Source organism: Portunus trituberculatus, chromosome 17 (assembly GCF_017591435.1).
Source record: "Portunus trituberculatus isolate SZX2019 chromosome 17, ASM1759143v1, whole genome shotgun sequence".
NCBI lineage: Eukaryota > Metazoa > Arthropoda > Malacostraca > Decapoda > Portunidae > Portunus > Portunus trituberculatus.
Window position 1 is genome coordinate 11,428,396 of NC_059271.1, and position 17,500 is coordinate 11,445,895.

Sequence of the window (17,500 nt, forward strand, 5' to 3'; positions counted from 1 at the left end):
AAGAAGAAATAAAGAAAGAAAGAAGAAAAAAAGAGAAACGTTAAAAGAAAAGAAAAAAACATTATCTTTATATTTCCTGGTTGTTGGTGGCAATGACAATTTGATTTGAGAAATACTCTCTATCTACACTCGTATCTTGCATCTTTCTCTTCAAACCCTACGACGTCTGCAAATGAGATCCAATCCCCTCCCGTAATGGTATCGTTAGCTCAAAGAAATCTCAATATCTTCATCTTAGCGTCGTGCCGTTGGTGCTCGTCTGGCAAATGACATCAGATGAAAACACCTTATTTGCCTCAACATGTAAATCTCTTCAGAATCTTTAAAGGATCAGATTAAGCGCCGCAATACCAAACATTTCGGTGTCTCACTCGATTACTTCTTTTCTATCCTTAACTGGGTGTGTGTAGAAGAAGGTACTGAGCCTTTTCAGTCGTGTTTTTTTTTTTTTTTTTTTTTGCTGTACTAGCAATTCAAGAAAGGCTATCCATCTTTATGTGACCGTAGTGAACGTTATTGAAATTTTCAAAAATGCTTCATGACTGCAACGACAATTTCATATATTCAAATGCTTTTAACTGGTGTATATATAGTGAAAAACTTTTTTTTTCACTTTTCTTATTTTACTGTTAATCTGACAAGGATTCTGCATCTTGAACTGACTATAGTGTAAGTTGTTGAGGTTTTCGTTAATGAAATGCTAATCTGACAAGGATTAATCATGTTTGATTAGCTGCAGTGAAAGTTAATGAGGTTTTCAAACGTATTTCTTTTTAATTGCATAGGTAAGTCAACAATAAAAATTGTATTTTAACAGACTATAGTGAAAGTAAATGAAGTTATCGAGGGCGTTTCAGGGTTGCAGTGGTGATTTAACATAGATTTTACATCTTTAACTCGCTGTAGTAGAAGTTCTTGAACTAATATAGGGTGTTTCATGATTGCAAATACTATTCAACATGGATCCTGTATCTACAATAGGTTCTGGCGAAAGTTATTAAAATTTTCAAGCATGATTTAATGATTGAAATGATAAACCAGAATCATATACCTGTAACAAACTGTCTTGAAAGTGAATAAAGTTTTCAAATGGGTTTTCATGATTTAAGTAATAATCTAACAAAGATTCAGCATTGTTAATGAAACACTCATGCGAACTACATCAATAATTTTTAGACTTCTGGAAACTATCCTGGCGGAGGAGCAATATTTCACAATACGATCCGAGAGTTGACAAAGATTAGGAATATCCTTGAGTGTGTGTTTAACTGTGTCAGGCTTTTCTACTTCAGACCCATTACGCAAGGAAGGGATCAGCAATGTCACCCCTCGCTGAATGATTTGCAGTTTCACAACGTCTTTTACACTCACGAAAGGTTCAAGGTTCCTTCGACTGAGTTTGCTGTCTTACGTGCCTCTCTCGTCTGGCTGGAAATTATGTTGCATTTTGATAAAAATGGTGGATTTTAATGCCTGTTTGAATACTTGCTTGCTTACTTACTCGCTTAATTATTTGCTGACCTACATATTTTTTTTTTACTTATGCACATGCTTGCTTGTTCATAAATATTACAGAACTTACTTTAAAGGGATGAAAATTTGTATTAGGTTGGACAGAATAAGGATGAGAGTAGATAAAAAAAAAAAAAAAAATTGTGCAGCGAGAACGTGAGAGGGGGAAGGAGATATTGACATGTAGTCAGCAAGTTCAGAAGTGCTGTCATTAACACTGAAAATAAAAGAAGAGGATAGTAAGAGATGTGAAGGTGATGCGGAGATGACTGACACAATGAAAAAAGACTGTTACAAGAGATAAATTAATGAGATGAAAATCTTTTCACTGAAAACTGTTTAGCACTATTTATGTTAGTTGAATCTTCCTATGCGTGGAAACAGTACTCCCTACATGAACGATAAGTGCCCTGTATAGAATAAACCATTGAAAGAAGGTAAACTATTAGTGAAGTGACTCAGAACGTCTAATTTCATGGAAGCTGTTTACAACTAGAGATGTGGAATTTCAAGTTGAGATTGTAAATGAAAGACTGTCCAAGTGTATGTAAATGTAGATGATGAGGAGGGGGGGTTGTAATGTGACTGAAAGAGAAGGAATAATTGTCTGGAAGATTGCGTTGAGTGAATAGATGAAGAATTTGGGTTTTTGAAACTTGAAACAACACAAGGCTTGCTTCCCCCAAAACTTACTATTGGCTTACTTACTTCCCTCCTTCCTTGCTTGCTTGCTTGCTTGCTTATTACTGCTGCTTCCTTGTATATACTGGGGTAGGAATTTGAAGTTTTCCAAGACTACACAAACAATTGACGTATCAGTGTGTGTGTGTGTGTGTGTGTGTGTGTGTGTGTGTGTGTGTGTGTGTGTGTGTGTGTGTGTGTGTGTGTGCTTTCTTTCTCTCATTTTATATATACAGAGAGAGAGAGAGAGAGAGAGAGAGAGAGAGAGAGTATGGCTGTAGGGATGTGATGGAGGCTGACATGAGGGGAGAGAGGAGAGGAGAGAGGACACATTAGGATGAGGGGAGAGGAGAGGAGAGGCTCTGTAGGGGATCAGGGGAGGGGAAACAAAGAATGTGAAGGGAACGAAACACAGACAACACATTATCAGGAGAAACAATGTGAGTAGCACGGGAGTAGTAGTAGTAGTAGTAGTAGTAGTAGTAGTAGTAGTAGTAGTAGTAGTAGTAGTAGTAGTAATAGTAGATTAACTTATTTTTCTAAGCGTTTATTTCAACCTTTTACATATATACACCACACAGATATGTAAGGAAAATATTGAGTTATCACTAAAACATAATAACCTTTAGTAGTAGTAGTAGTAGTAGCAGTAGTAGTAGTAGTAGTAGTAGTAGTAGTAGTAGTGGTAGTAGTAGAAGCAGTAAATGGCAACAACGCAGTAAAAACAATAAAAAAAGATGAGAAACAAGAGAGATAACAGAAGTACGCATGCGAGAGGAGGAGGAGGAGGAGGAGGAGGAGGAGGAGGAGAAGGTGGTAGTGGAGGAGGAAGAGGAGGAGAAAAGGAAGAGGAGACACCACAAGGGGGCAAGACAAGGCATGTGAGGGGACGTGAAAGGAGGAGGAAACGGAGTGAGAGATGAAGGAGGAGAAGGAAGAAGAAGAAGAGAGAGGATAAGGAGGAGGAGGAAGAAGAAGAAGAGAGAGGATAAGGTGGAGGAAAGAAGAAGATTGTTATGTTGAGGGGGTAGTAAAGGAAGGAAGATAAAGGAAAACAACAATACAAACAAGAACAAGAAGAATATATTGAGGGGAGAGAGGGGAAGGTCGAAGTTGTGAATCAAGAACAATAAACAAGAACAAGAAGAACAATAACAAGAACAATAAAAAGAAAAATAGAGAGAAATAAGCTTGAACAAAAATAAAGGAGAGAAAAAAGTTAAATCTCGCTGGAGAAGAAGAAATAACATTAGTAGGAAGAATAAGCAGGCGAGACGAGACGAGACAAGACGAGGACAATAACAATGAAATGACAACAGAGACATGAGCGAGAAAGAACGAGGCAGGAAATGATTTGGCAGAGAAGAAGAAGGAAGGAAGGAAGCAAGGAAAGGAGGAAGGAAGAAAAGAGAAAAGAGACGGAATTTAGGGAAGGACGATGAGGAGAGAAAGACGAAGGAGGAGGACTTTTAAGAAAATGGAAGAAGGAAGGAAGGAGGAGACAAAGAAGAGAAGAAGGACTTGGAGAGAGAGAGAGAGAGAGAGAGAGAGAGAGAGAGAGAGAGAGAGAGAGAGAATGAGAGAATGAATGAATGAATGAATGAATAAATAAAATAAGGAAGGAAGGATCTGGAGAATGACTGTGGGGAGATTGAATGAAGGGAATGATTTAGTAGAGAATGAAGGAAGAACTTTGAGGAGGAGAACGTGTAAGAGATAAAGAAAAGAAAGACAAGAAGAAGAAAGAAAGGAGGAAGGAAGAAAGGAAGGAAGGAAGGAAGGAAGGAAGGAGGAAAGACTTAGAGGAAAAAACATGGAAAAAATAAAAAGGAGAGACGAAAAAAAAGAAAGAAAGGAAGGAAGGAAGGAAGGAAGGAAGGAAGGAAGGAAGGAGGGAGGGAAGAGAGGCGGGAGGCAGTAGTACCAGCTCCATGTTATTACACTGGAGTCTGCCTTGGCCTAACATTCCCACGGGACCTTATGAGGAGTTCGCCCTTTGTGCCTCAAGAGCCGCCTAATGCTATGTCTGTGATGCAGCGCCGGGAGCCTAATGCTGTGAACTCGTCTGGCTTCTGGTAGTGGTGGTGGTGGTGGTGGTGGTGGTGAGTGATGGATTGAGTGGTACATGTTGTGGGTGGTTTTAGTTGTGTATTGGTGAAGAGTGGTAAAGAAGTGGTTTTGTTTGCTTAACTTATTTGTTAGTTAGTTAATTAGGAAGGCTAATAAATCAGTCTGTCATTTGAATCTGTCAATTATAGTCAGCTTGTCACTTACTCATGCACTTAGGCACTCAATCAGTCTTTCGCTCTTATTCTCAAAAACTTCTGCTCTTCACCTCCACTATTCCAAAAGACTTTATGTAAATTAATACGAGTTTTTAAGATGTTTTTACGATTCTAGAGGCAGAGTGACAAGATTTCTGCATTATTAACAGGAGAAACACTCTTGAAAACGTCGCTTATCATCTCTGTGGCCTTGGAAAACAGTCGTGGTGAGAGCTCAGTGTTTCTGAATACGAACCTTTATCTTGTGAGAGGTTATTAATTTGTTCAGTCACTCAGTCTCTTGTTTCGTCAGTCATTCAGTTGTCTTGGCAGTTCATTAGTCAGTCAGTCAACCGCTCACTCACTCACTCACTCGCTTGCTTATTTATGAGTGATGATAAGAAGAGGAAAAAAATGTAACCTGTAATTAGTAATGGTGAAGGTAGTGGTGAAGTGCGGGTATCGAAGCTTTCCTGTGATGAATGGCATGTGTGGTGAAGCATCTGTGTGGTGATGAGGTAATTGTGAGTAATAATGGTGATACTGATGAGGTGTGTGGCAGGAAGTGTCATAATAGTAATGAGAGAGTGAGAAAGAGAGAGAGAGAGAGAGAGAGAGAGAGAGAGAGAGAGAGAGAGAGAGAGAGAGAGAGAGAGAGAGAGAGGAAAAGTCCTAAGTAAACAATCTACGTAATAGTTTTGGGTGATGAAGTCGAGAAAAAACGACACGAAAAAATATATAAAAGGTTTAGAAGAAAAAAAGTCATAAAGGGAAAGAAAATAATGAAGAGAGAGAGAGAGAGAGAGAGAGAGAGAGAGAGAGAGAGAGAGAGAGAGAGAGGGCGTATGGTGTGGTGTGATACAGGCGGGAAGTGAAGGAAAGAAGGAAGAAATGAGGGTGTGGCGTGGAGGGTCAAGACAAGAGAGAGAGAGAGAGAGTGAGAGTGAGTTATGGTTCAGGGAGAGAGGGAGAGAGAGAGAGGGAGGGAGATGGGGGAGAGAGGAAAGGAGGGAGTGAGAGCAAATGATATCAGTAAGAGGAGAAACAGGAGAGAGAGAGAGAGAGAGAGAGAGAGAGAGAGAGAGAGAGAGAGAGAGAGAGAGGAGAGAGAAAGAGAGGAGGAGGGTTAGTTGAGAGGCAGGGAATCTGAGGGGAGTAGTGAGGGCAGCAAGGCGGCTGTATTGATGGGGGGCGTGCTCGGGGAATGCTGATGATGATGGTGGTGGTGGTGGTGGTGGTGGTGGTGGTTGTGGTGAGAGAGAGAGAGAGAGAGAGAGAGAGAGAGAGAGAGAGAGAGAGAGAGAGAGTGTGTGGACGCGACTTAACGGTATGAGAGAATGTGGACAGCATAGAGGAGTGTAAATGAAATGATAACATGTGGTGAGAGAGAGAGAGAGAGAGAGAGAGAGAGAGAGAGAGAGAGAGAGAGAGAGAGAGAGAGAGAGAACACTACTAACAGCATGAATCATTATAAATAGCATGAGAAAACAAGTAATAAAATGCCCTCTGTTGTAAAATGGACATTAATGGGACGAAATAGGGTTCATTGAGCTCAGAGAGAGAGAGAGAGAGAGAGAGAGAGAGAGAGAGAGAGAGAGAGAGAGAGAGAGAGAGTTCGGACTAAAGGCATTTAGAGACAGGGAATAGCTAAGGGAGTAGAGACGAGGCAGTGCACAGTAAGCCAAAGGGAAGCTTCCTGGATGTAGGATGTTGGCAGGAGGCTCGCAGGATTCTCACAGGACGCTGGCAGGATACTGGGTCTGGGAGGACGGTGGAAGGATGCTGGATGCCCGGCAAACACCACTTAAAAGGGTTTGGCAAGCAATTTAACGCCCAAGTTGGAGACCGGCTCCGAAGTAATGAGTTGAAAACACTTCAAGTACGAGCGACTTCATGATAAACTTCGTGACAGACGGAGCTGCATGGCTAGAGAGAGAGAGAGAGAGAGAGAGAGAGAGAGAGAGAGAGAGAGAGAGAGAGCAACTAATAATTTTCTTAGATCCGGTTCATGATTGAGAGAGAGAGAGAGAGAGAGAGAGAGAGAGAGAGAGAGAGAGAGACGAGGTGACGAGAAAATACACGGAAGGGGAACAACGAGTGACTGAAGTATTGTAGGGAGAGAGAGACGTGTTAGCATGGGAGGGAAGGGACGAGTCAACGAGGAGAGGAAGGAACTGCCGAAAAGAATACACGGAAAGAAGAAGAGTTAACGAGAAAATAAGATGGAGGGGGAGGAGGAGGAGGAGGAGGAGGAGGAGGAGGACAGAGGTTGATAAGGTAGCTGAAAGAGAGATACGATTCTTTTACATTTATCTAAAGAAAGAAGGAGGAGGAGGAGGGAAGGGGAGGAGGAAGAGGAGACTAAGAAGGAGAAGGACGAGGAAGAAAAGAGAGAAGGAGGAGGAGGAGAAGGAAGAATAATAGAACATCCCAAGAACTTAAAACAGAAGATAAATGCCCGGAACTGCTGCTGCCGTTTCTGGATAAAGACTAGCGTTCCAAAATAGAAACAAAAAGAGAGAAAGAAACGAAAAGGGTGGAGGGACTTAGGTTGCGAGAGAGAGAGAGAGAGAGAGAGAGAGAGAGAGAGAGAGAGAGAGAGAGAGAGAGAGAGAGAGAGAGAGAGAGAGAGAGAACGAAAACAACGCTGCAGAAAACAGTCCGAGGTCCTTCTTTTCCAGGACTCCAAGTGACATGTAGTCGAAGAATTGAAGACAGCACGCTTTCCAGAGTTTTCCAGTAAGGGGGATGAAAGCACGAAGGAAGCAGGTTAGGAGAGGGACGAAGAGGAGGAATAATAAGAAGAAACACGGTAAACTCTCGCATTTGTGAATTGAAGAGGAAAGAAAAAAAAACACTAATATTTTCAAGTACCATGGACGAGGAGACTTAGCGAGAACGAAAGGAGATGGTGTTATTGAGCTCCAGGAAGCCTGGGTCATTATAACAGCCGTGGAGGAGCGAGAAGAGGGATGCTGTCAGGCGAGGAGACCATGGGGATGTGTGTGTGTGTGTGTGTGTGTGTGTGTGTTAGTTAGAGAGAGAGAGAGAGAGAGAGAGAGAGAGAGAGAGAGAGAGAGAGAGAGAGAGAGAGAGAGAGAGAGAGAGAGAGAGAGAGAGAGAGAGAGAGAGAGAGAGAGAGAGAGAGAGAGAGAGAGAGAGTTTTGGCTTTCAGATATGTGACACAAGACAGTGATAATTTTAATCTTAAGACCACAGCTCCTTTTCGTAATTCAGTATAATCTTATTTTCCATGTATGTAATCTTGAGAGAGAGAGAGAGAGAGAGAGAGAGAGAGAGAGAGAGAGTGCCGGGGAGCGGAATATAAGGCTCAATCCATAATATCATAATATACGTAATAACAATGTTGAAAATTGATTTAAATACGAAGAAACAAACAATTAATTACTGCATTGAATCAGAATGTTCATTATTAGTGCGAGAAGAAAACATGGAAAAACTGAAATAATAGAAAGATGAAACGATTTAAGATTCATTTTATTAACATATTATAACAACAAAAAGAAATCTCTCTCTCTCTCTCTCTCTCTCTCTCTCTCTCTCTCTCTTGAGGAGGTAAATACGTTCAAGATGTTGTTTATTCTCTCAGAGTTAAAAATACAAGAGGACATAAACAACTTAATAAACTGTTCGGAGTCCTCCTCTCTGTTCGTCTGACCAGCGCCATCTGAGGGCATCACATTTCACAACATCAGATAAACAGGCAGCATCTCTCGGGCTGTGTATACATACTAATGCAAGTTTGTATCATATTTTTAAATCTTTTCAGTAACGTTATGGTACATACTAAGGCAAGAGATTTAGGTTGAATTACAAATATTTACAACACAACATTAATTTTATCGAAAGCAATGAAGTGAAGGGGTAGGAGGGGAGATAGTGAGGCAGGAACTTTCAATAAATTTTGCCTATTGGTTTTCTTCCTTTATAAGCCAAGAATGTATGTAAACTAAATCGGGGAAGTCAATACTGAGACTATGTGAGGATTTATTACAACATACTAACACAAGGAAAGCTGTAAGGAGCCAGCAGACCTACACGTAGCAGTCATTACATATTACACACCTACCTGTATCCTATTTTATCCCTATCTATAAATTTATCTAATCTTTTGAAACCCCCTATTGATTTGCCACTAACAACTTGTTCACTGAGTCTGTTCCAGTTATATGGTGCTCTATTTGAGATCCATTTTTTCTCAGTGGCCTCTTCATTTTGATTATTATTTATCTTTGTTTTATTTAGCTATCTATCTTAACCATTGCATTTGTCCCTCAAGTATGACTCAGAAAAAAATACGAGTCATAGTAAATGTTGAGATAGTTTCTTTTTTTATTGATACGATTTTATTTTCTATTAACGGTTTAGATTTTCTTCATATCCAAATTAAATGGAAGATAATTTTATAATTACTTATATCACTCTTTTAACCAAATTTGATAGCATATTTCCTTCAGAATTCAAAGATGTAGACAATATGAAGTAAACCAAGTAAAAAGACAATGCACACTCAGAAATGTCCATATTAAATTCTATCCCTCAAGAATAAGTGTCAGTACAAAACTTCAAATAAATCTCGCCAGTGTCCTTCTTTTACGAGCCGAGGTTATAAAGTAAATAAAAAAAGTCAATATGCCTTAAAAAATGTCTGAATATATCTTTCAAATATATTCCTAATCATATACGGGGCAAACACTGATGTGACAACTTCAAGTGAAACATAGCTGCGTCCTGTCTTCACGATCAGAGCGTGTTGACTGAATAAAAGAAAAGTCCAAATGCACTCAGAAATGTCTAAATTTATCTTCAAACTCAAGCTTGAGTATAAGATAATAATACACAAGCCTCAAGTAAATCTTGCGTCTCCTTCCCTCACGAGCCAAGGATGAGGACTGAACCAAAAAAGAAAGCCATTGCACACTGAAAAAAATGCTGAAATATATCCACTGAATAGAAAACTTGAGTAAGGAAATGGTAAATATTAATACATAAACTAAGTAAATTCTACCAGAGCTCAGTGCACAGTTCTCAAGTCTGGCAAGTCTGAACGCCTCATGTCGGCTGGACGCGACCCACCCCACGACTCGAATGCTGTGAAGCAGGTCAATACTCGAGGATGGATTGGCGTGGAGGCGAGACTGGGGTGGCCTAGCGTGGAAGAGTGGCGGAGTGGACCCTTGTGAGAATTCCTGAAGGAGGGATGCACCGAAGGGGAGGAAAGAGGAGAGGCAGGCGGGCAGGGAAGGGTGTGGAGAGAGTGAAGGCGAGACACTGTGAAAAGATAGAACGTTTTTAATCACCAGATGGATAGAAATACATACAGAGAGAGAGAGAGAGAGAGAGAGAGAGAGAGAGAGAGAGAGAGAGAGAGAGATGTATCTTGTTCTGAATATTAGTAAGTTTGATTCTTATTTGTTTATTAATTTTTTCCTTTTTTTTTTTTTTGCTGTGAATCAAAATAGTCATAGAATTCGTTCCGTAAAACCTCCACTTAGTCTTTTGATAATATTGATTAGTCGAGCTATTTTCTTGTGCCTTTTGGCTGCTCGTAAATCTGTCTGGCTATAACTTACTGCGACATGAAACTGAATCTTAATTAGAGTTGCGAGGGCTTCTGCTTACAAGACTAACAATACCGACTGCTTGGGTTTTGCTCAAGTCTCATTTCTGGTCAATTATCACAACAAAATTTACTTGGCTTAATGTTGCGCACGTGTTCCGATACTAAACTATAGACTGATCACAGATGCTAAGTTATCCTCTCAATAAACCAGCAACATTGACTCGTAAGGTCTTTTCATTCTCGAGCTTGCAGAATTTGTACACCTGCTTGTATTTGGCTCTTCATTAGGCATTTATCTTGGCAGCTGACGAATTATAGACCAGCCTAAAGATTTTGACTAGTAGAGTCCTTTAATGCCTCGTGTCTTCTGAATTAGTGCACTTGATTAGTCTTGAGTGATTATTGCGCATTTATCGTGACCACTGAAGAATAAAAAGTTAGTATTTTGAAACTATAAGTCAATGTGCTCACTAATAGACTTATAACTTTGGGTAATGTTCACTATTTGGTATAGATTTCTAGGGTATCCATAGCTTCCTGGATATTAATTTACTTCTATATGGATTATTAATTCTTATTCATTTTATCTATTCCTTTGTTTATTCAATTTTTATTTGTCTCATTTTATTTCTGTGTATGTGTGTCTCAATTAACTGTATTTCTTATCATCACTGCAAACTGCGGAGCGATAGAATTACGTGACTCATAGTATTGATTGGTGTCTATTTCTTTTGTCTCTCCGGCGAACTCTATGACTTTCTTCATGTTCCTTTCCTTTCCTCTAACTTACGACATAGACTGTTGAAAAAAAAAAAAAAAACAAGATGAGAATCAAGACATCTCAAGAACGAAATTGGAATGATTTTTTGGAGACCCTTTCCATAACTAACTTTTTAGAAAGTAGAAAATTGAGCGGGCCTTTTTCTCTATTTTTTTTCTCTTTTGTACCCTCAGCCAGTCCCCTTGACACGGTAAATAAAAAATTATAATAATAGTAATAAACATGTCGTCTTCTGCCTCTTCGTCAGTCACTTCCATTGCAAACATGTGTTCCTTCACAGCATCTATAAAGTGAGTCTTCATTATCACATATTTGCTACTCCACTTAATTCAATGCCGCTAATGAACTGACAGACCGCGAGATTTATTAGTACTGATCATATCTAATTAGCTGATTGAAAATTTTAGGTAGTCAATCAGTGAGTCAGTTAATCAGTTAGTCAGTCAGTCAGTCAGATAGTTAATTGATTAGTTCCATAGTCAATCAGTCAGTTAGTTAAGGAGTTTGTTAGTCTGTAAGTTAGTTATATAGACAGTAATTAGTTAAATGGTTAGAAAAAATAGCAGTTTTTTTTTTCTTTTTAACAAGTCAATCTCACCTGAGTATTCTTAACCTGTTTTTGCGCATCGGGGATCGGAGCGAAGGCCGTAAGTAGGTTAGCATAACATTTTGTTCTGGAGAATCGATCACCGGCGTGACCTTTCATGTGTTTTGTTCGCACGCCAACATTATACCTTTGATCAGCTCACCAAAGAACCAAAGACTGCAGGTTCTTCTCACTTCTCTTTAAGCTGAAAAGCCAAGACACCAGTTATATCACGTTCTTGAAACTGTTTGCCAAGACGCCAGTTATATCACGTTCTTGAAACTGTTTTCCTCATTTGTATGATATGAAAATGTGAGTGAAGACGTGTGTGATTTTTTTTCCTTTTTTTTTTCTTTATGTTTTACATGATGTCTAGGTGCCAGTAATTCGGTTTTAACTTTTCTTCTTTTAAAATGTGATGTTTTGGGATTCTTTTCCTCTTTCCTATGACGTCGAAATGCCAGTAATGTGATTTTTTTTTTCTCTATTTCCTGCCAAGGGTTAGAGAAAATAATCAAAAAGAGATTGGTTCGCTGATTGTCCTTGAAAGAAGTATGAGAGAACAAAGCCCTAAGAATACGTGCACCTAAGTGGGAACTCTTGCACGTACAGAAGGCCATTGATGTATTGATTTCAAGGCACTGCAAGAATAGGCTATACAGAAGAGGACGAGGAGGAGGCGGTAGGAGAAAGTGTACACGTTAACTTTTATATAGGGACTGCTACGTGTAGGGCTCATAGATTCTTACAGCTCCACTTATATTCTTCTCTTCCTCTGTTCGAATAAATTCACAGAGGCAATAAATTGGCCTTGAAAATATTGATAGATGAATGAAAGGAATATAAATTTGCTGGGAAAGGTTTTTGCAGATTTCAGTATTTTCTTGTTTCTTTCTTATTAAGTATGTAGGAGCAATGAAGTAGCTGACCGTGCGAAACATAACATTAGGAAAAATCGTGAAAAGGCATATTTACCTTCCTAGAGCCGTGTCTAGCTTTGTGGGGGCCCTAGGCAAGATGCTGTTTGGGGGGCCCTAGATTTCAATTTTTCGTCGGAGCCCCTGGGTGACTTAGGAAATTTAAATTTTCCAAGCTACCCAGGGGCCCCCCTGGTGGCTTGGGGGCCCTAGGCGCCTTGTCCGCCTATAGATAGCTAGAAACGGCCCTGTACCTTCCCTTATATTCTTGTGTTCTAACAAGTCTATACTAGTCTTGAATTGACCATAAAAATATTGATAAATGATAGCAGAAAGTGCAACATTGTGGAAAATCATGAAAAGACAGGCAGCAAGCATGGGAGGGGAATTGATGAAACGAATAGCCTTTGGGTTCATATTGTACTGAAGCTCCGTGCAGGTGGAGCTCTCCTTATGGTCGTACCTGGCCAGCAAAGACCCCTGCATTGAGCCAAAGTGAGGATGAGAGAGAACTGACTGGGGACATTGAGATATCTATCTTCATGCAAGGTGTCTTAATAAAGAATTGGGATGTGTAAGAAAATTCCTGTGAAAGATACGTATTATTTTATGAAGGACTGCTCAGGTTTGTTATCGTTGTATTTGAGTGAATGTCGTGTGTTAATTTCATTTTGTACGATGAATGTTAGACAAAAGTTAGATGAGTGTTTCATGGGGATTAGATAAATGTTAAATGTTAGATGAATACTATATGAATGTATATGTTCTATGGATACTAACTGAGTGCTTTTCAAGGAAGCGAGAAAAATTAGTGAGGGGTTGTATATTTTTTTTTTCTGCATTTAAGACTCGTGTGTTGCCTATGTGTCATTCTAAAGTAACAAAAAGTCATATCACTGTCCCTGTATTGTTCTCCCATGATAGTGACGCTAGAAAACACAGATGGAGTCATCAGCACAGGAGTGGAGGGGAGAATGATCCTGAGCGAGAGGCTAATGAATAGATAAGAGGAATGAAATGGCTAATGCGTCAGGACTCAGGAGCTGCACAGTTGGTAGGTTCAGTCAAACAGTGACCTCATACACACTGTTGTTTTAGTAAGTGAACACTATTAATGTATCACAGCGATGGAGGCTCTTGAATGGATGGAGATGCATTAATTGAAGTCAACTTTGCAATGCTGAACAGTCAAGGGCATCAGTTATTGAAGTGAAGCTTCATTCATTTCCATTCCCCAACTCTGTTTATATGGGGAGTACTTCCATTCATTTGATCTCTAGTATCGTTAATAATTTCCTCTTCTCCCCAGCAGTCAGTGATGGCGCAAGTGAGCCTGAATGGGTGGGTGTTGCGAGCAGTGAGGCAAGCAGGTCACGGGGCCACACCTTCACGGCGGGGCACCATGACTCGAATCATGAAGGAATGAAGCCTTAAGTTAATGCGATTTGCTAGTCAGTGGCCCCTGTCTGCAGGCCCGTGCCCTCTGCCGGGACAGGATCCTCCACCTCCACCATCACCACCACCGCCACCAACGTCGCGGACACTATCTTATTGAGGACAAGGTAAGTGACATTCTGCCGTCCAGTAAACACTCATGCACCTGAATGCTGTTGACTCTAATCAAGTGATAATGTGTGAGGAGAAGAAGGTAATGAGGTTGTGTTCTTTGTCCCCGCGTTGGTGTCCAGCGCACTTCCCTTGCCTTGTTAGTGAAATGATGAAACAACATTACTGTCGCTAAAACTCCCCAGCTGCGTCCCGCTTGTCACTGTACGTAACGCACCGTCATGTTAGTCAACTGCTGGCGCTGACCTGCCCCGACCTTTGTCCCTATCCTACATTGCTCGATCTCCTGCCCTGCTGCCTGTCCTGCTAGGTTCCCTGTCCTCCCGCAGGCTCGGCTTGAATAATACTTGACGAAGCGGTGGTTTTCATTCACCTGGAAAACTGTGTGTGTGTGTGTGTGTGTGTGTGTGTGTGTGTGTGTGTGTGTGTGTGTGTGTGTGTGTGTGTGTGTGTGTGTGTGTGCACTGTAGGGCAAGGTCATGTTTCATATATCCATCTAGATCAGAGAAAGTACTTTACATGTCACTCACACACACACACACACACACACACACACACACACACACACACACACACACACACACACACACACACACACACACACACACACACACACACTGTATTGTAAACATAATGATGCAATACTAGAGGGAAATGAAGAGCGCGTGCCTGATCGCATATCGGTGTAGGCTTTCATTATTTTGGCCTTTGGCTAGGTCTTAGTGCGCCCGCAGTGCCTGGGCTAGGCTGAGAACCCCTGTGTCGGCCTGAGGCTTCTAATCAAATTGATGGGTCGAGGGTCCGTCTGTCCGTCCTCCAGGCCGCCGTTGTGCACGTCCCGAGGCGGTCTCCGAGAATAGCAACATACGACCTTCTGTGTGTGTGTGTGTGTGTGTGTGTGTGTGTGTGTGTGTGTGTGTGTGTGTGTGTGTGTGTGTGTGTGTGTGTGTGTGTGTGTGTGTATTCTTTGACCGACAGGAGAGAGAGGCTTTCATATGAGCTGCTTGCAGGGAGGTAAAGGAAAAGCTGCTCACACACACACACACACACACACACACACACACACACACACACACACATTCTCTCTCTCTCTCTCTCTCTCTCTCTCTCTCTCTCTCTCTCTCTCTCTCTCTCTCTCTCTCTCTCTCTCTCTCTCTCTCTCTCTCTCTCTCTCTCTCTCTCTCTCTCTCTCTCGACCTCACCTCACCTGTATCCCAGACAAGCGCCATTGATTATTCATCGCCCTCATTAGGTCTGGCCGTGTCGTTCGTCAGGTGGTGGTTGTGCCGCAGCTCGGGCCTCTACTGTATCTATTTTGCATCGCTTTACCTCTGTGTCCATCCCTCATCACCTCTATTTGCCCCCGCACTGAAAGCCTGTAATGCAATGCTCCCCAATATCCCAACTCGCCTTACCCCTTCCCCTCTATAGTGTCCATTTTGCATCGCTCTGGTCACTCACTCATCCCTCATCGAACCTGTTTACTTCCCGGACTGAAAGGTTATCCCTTTGTACTTTTAACGTTCACTGAGGCCAGTATGTTGAAACGCTTTGCTCTCTCACCTTGACTGTTTTCCAGGCCGTCAGAGAAAATTATCCGAGTTCTCAAGAGTGTTTCTGTTTCTGATAATGTAAAAATGATGTTAATCTCTTACTAGAACAATGAAAGTACCCTTATATATACGTGTCACTTAAATAAGATACTTTTGAAAGAAGTGAAGATGCGGGCCAGAAGTGTTTAAAAATATAGTCCTTAGCCGCGTGCACACACACACACACACACACACACACACACACACACACACACACACACACACACACACACACACACAAACAAACACACACAAACACACAAACACACACCGCGCCTCTGGGTTTAGTTAGCGCTCGTGTCCGTGTTTCCAGCGTGTCCCTAATACCTCACGTCTGCCTGATACATACATACACGGTGGCCGGGCTCTGTTACACACTTCCCCTCCTCACCCACTGCTGCCGAGACCAACGCGCGCACCTGTCATGTAGCTCAGGAGGCGCCAGAGATGGTGTGGTGAGGGGAGGGAAGCGTCAGGAGCATAACAGAATACAATGAGAAAGGGAAGGAAAGACTGACGAGCTTATGTTCTGAATACGCGTTCGAAATTTGAATCTACTTGTTTTATACTTTCAGCCTTGATCTTAATTTTTTAATGCTTAAGTCGACTATTTTTATTAATTGACTATAGCAGAAGTCCCAGATACAAGTGTACACGTATTCATATCCTCAAACATTTCAGGTTTAGGTCAATTGCATTTAATTTACAAGTCATTATTGAAGTCCAACAAAGAAATATCTTAGCATTTACTACTTTGGCCATTATGATTTTAAACTTTTCAATGTTTTTAAGTCAACTTTATTTGCTTAACAATCTAGTGAAAGTTACTAGAGTTTTCGGAACGGTTTGTATAAGGATATTGATTTTAGGGGACAAATATCTCTGCATCTACCATAAGAATAACACTCACGATAACCTAACTGATCATCTCTGTGGCCTTTGATATCAGGGCCCGAAGTGTTTAAAGAATACTGGTCTCGATGACTTTCTAAGTCTTTTTGGTGTAGGTTCTCTTGATGTGAAGTTTATGAGGCGAGGAAAGAAGGTTACGTCCTGAATATAACTTTGAGACAGTGACGGAGGAAAGAGGTTCTGCTCTAAATACGAAGCCAAAATAGTAGTGTGTTGAAGGACTTTTAAGAGCTTAAGTAACATGGTATCCTCGTCCTCGTGATCACCACAGACAAGACAGTAAGAGGAGTAAAGAGGCTACGTCCTGAATACCAGTTCAAAATAGTGCACCGAGGAACTTTATGCATGTCTAGCATTTAATGTTCGGCGCCACATTTTATCATTGCGGCTGAGAGTTTGTGGAGAGAAAGGGCAAAAGAGTCAAAATTGATCTTAAAATGAGGATGATCTAGTATTGTAATAACAATGGCGATAATTTTGTTTAGATTTATTAATGCAATAATAGTTTTGACTTGCCCTCAAGTACAGTTATGTTGAAAAAAAATATCTATCTATCTATCTATCTATCTATCTATCTATCTATCTATCTATCTATCTATCTATCTATCTATCTATCTATCTATCTATCTATCTATATATATATATATATATATATATATATATATATATATATATATATATATATATATATATATATATATATATATATATATATATATATATATATATATATATATATATATATATATATATATATATATATATATATATATATATAGTTATATAAGTCAGCGGAAAAATTATGAATATGAATCATAGTAAAATAATATCTTCATTCTTTCCCTTGATCTTTAAGTTGAAAAGAAAATAATAGAGAAAATCTATTCAAATTACAGTGAAACATTTCCATTTTTCTTTTCTTTTTTTCAAGTAACAAAAAGTTTAACCAACAAGAAAATAAATAAGTAGGAGAGTGAATCCCCGTTAAACTTTTCTTTCCTAAAAAAAACATAAGAAGAAAGAGACATGGAAGAAAAGAAAAACATGATTAACTACTAATGTTCCAATGATTTCACTCCTTCACACAAACATTCTAGGCCGCCTC

The 17,500-nt window shown here is 40.3% G+C and overlaps 1 long non-coding RNA gene across 1 annotated transcript in view; it reads left to right on the forward strand.

Moving 5' to 3' along the window:
• The window catches only part of LOC123504845, a 60,043-nt gene extending 46,156 nt beyond the window's left edge, over window positions 1–13,887 (forward strand). The window contains exon 3 of the long non-coding RNA XR_006674976.1: window positions 13,635–13,887. This is a non-coding gene — a long non-coding RNA (uncharacterized LOC123504845). The remainder of the gene's footprint in view (window positions 1–13,634) is intronic.
• Window positions 13,888–17,500: the final 3,613 nt, after the last annotated feature.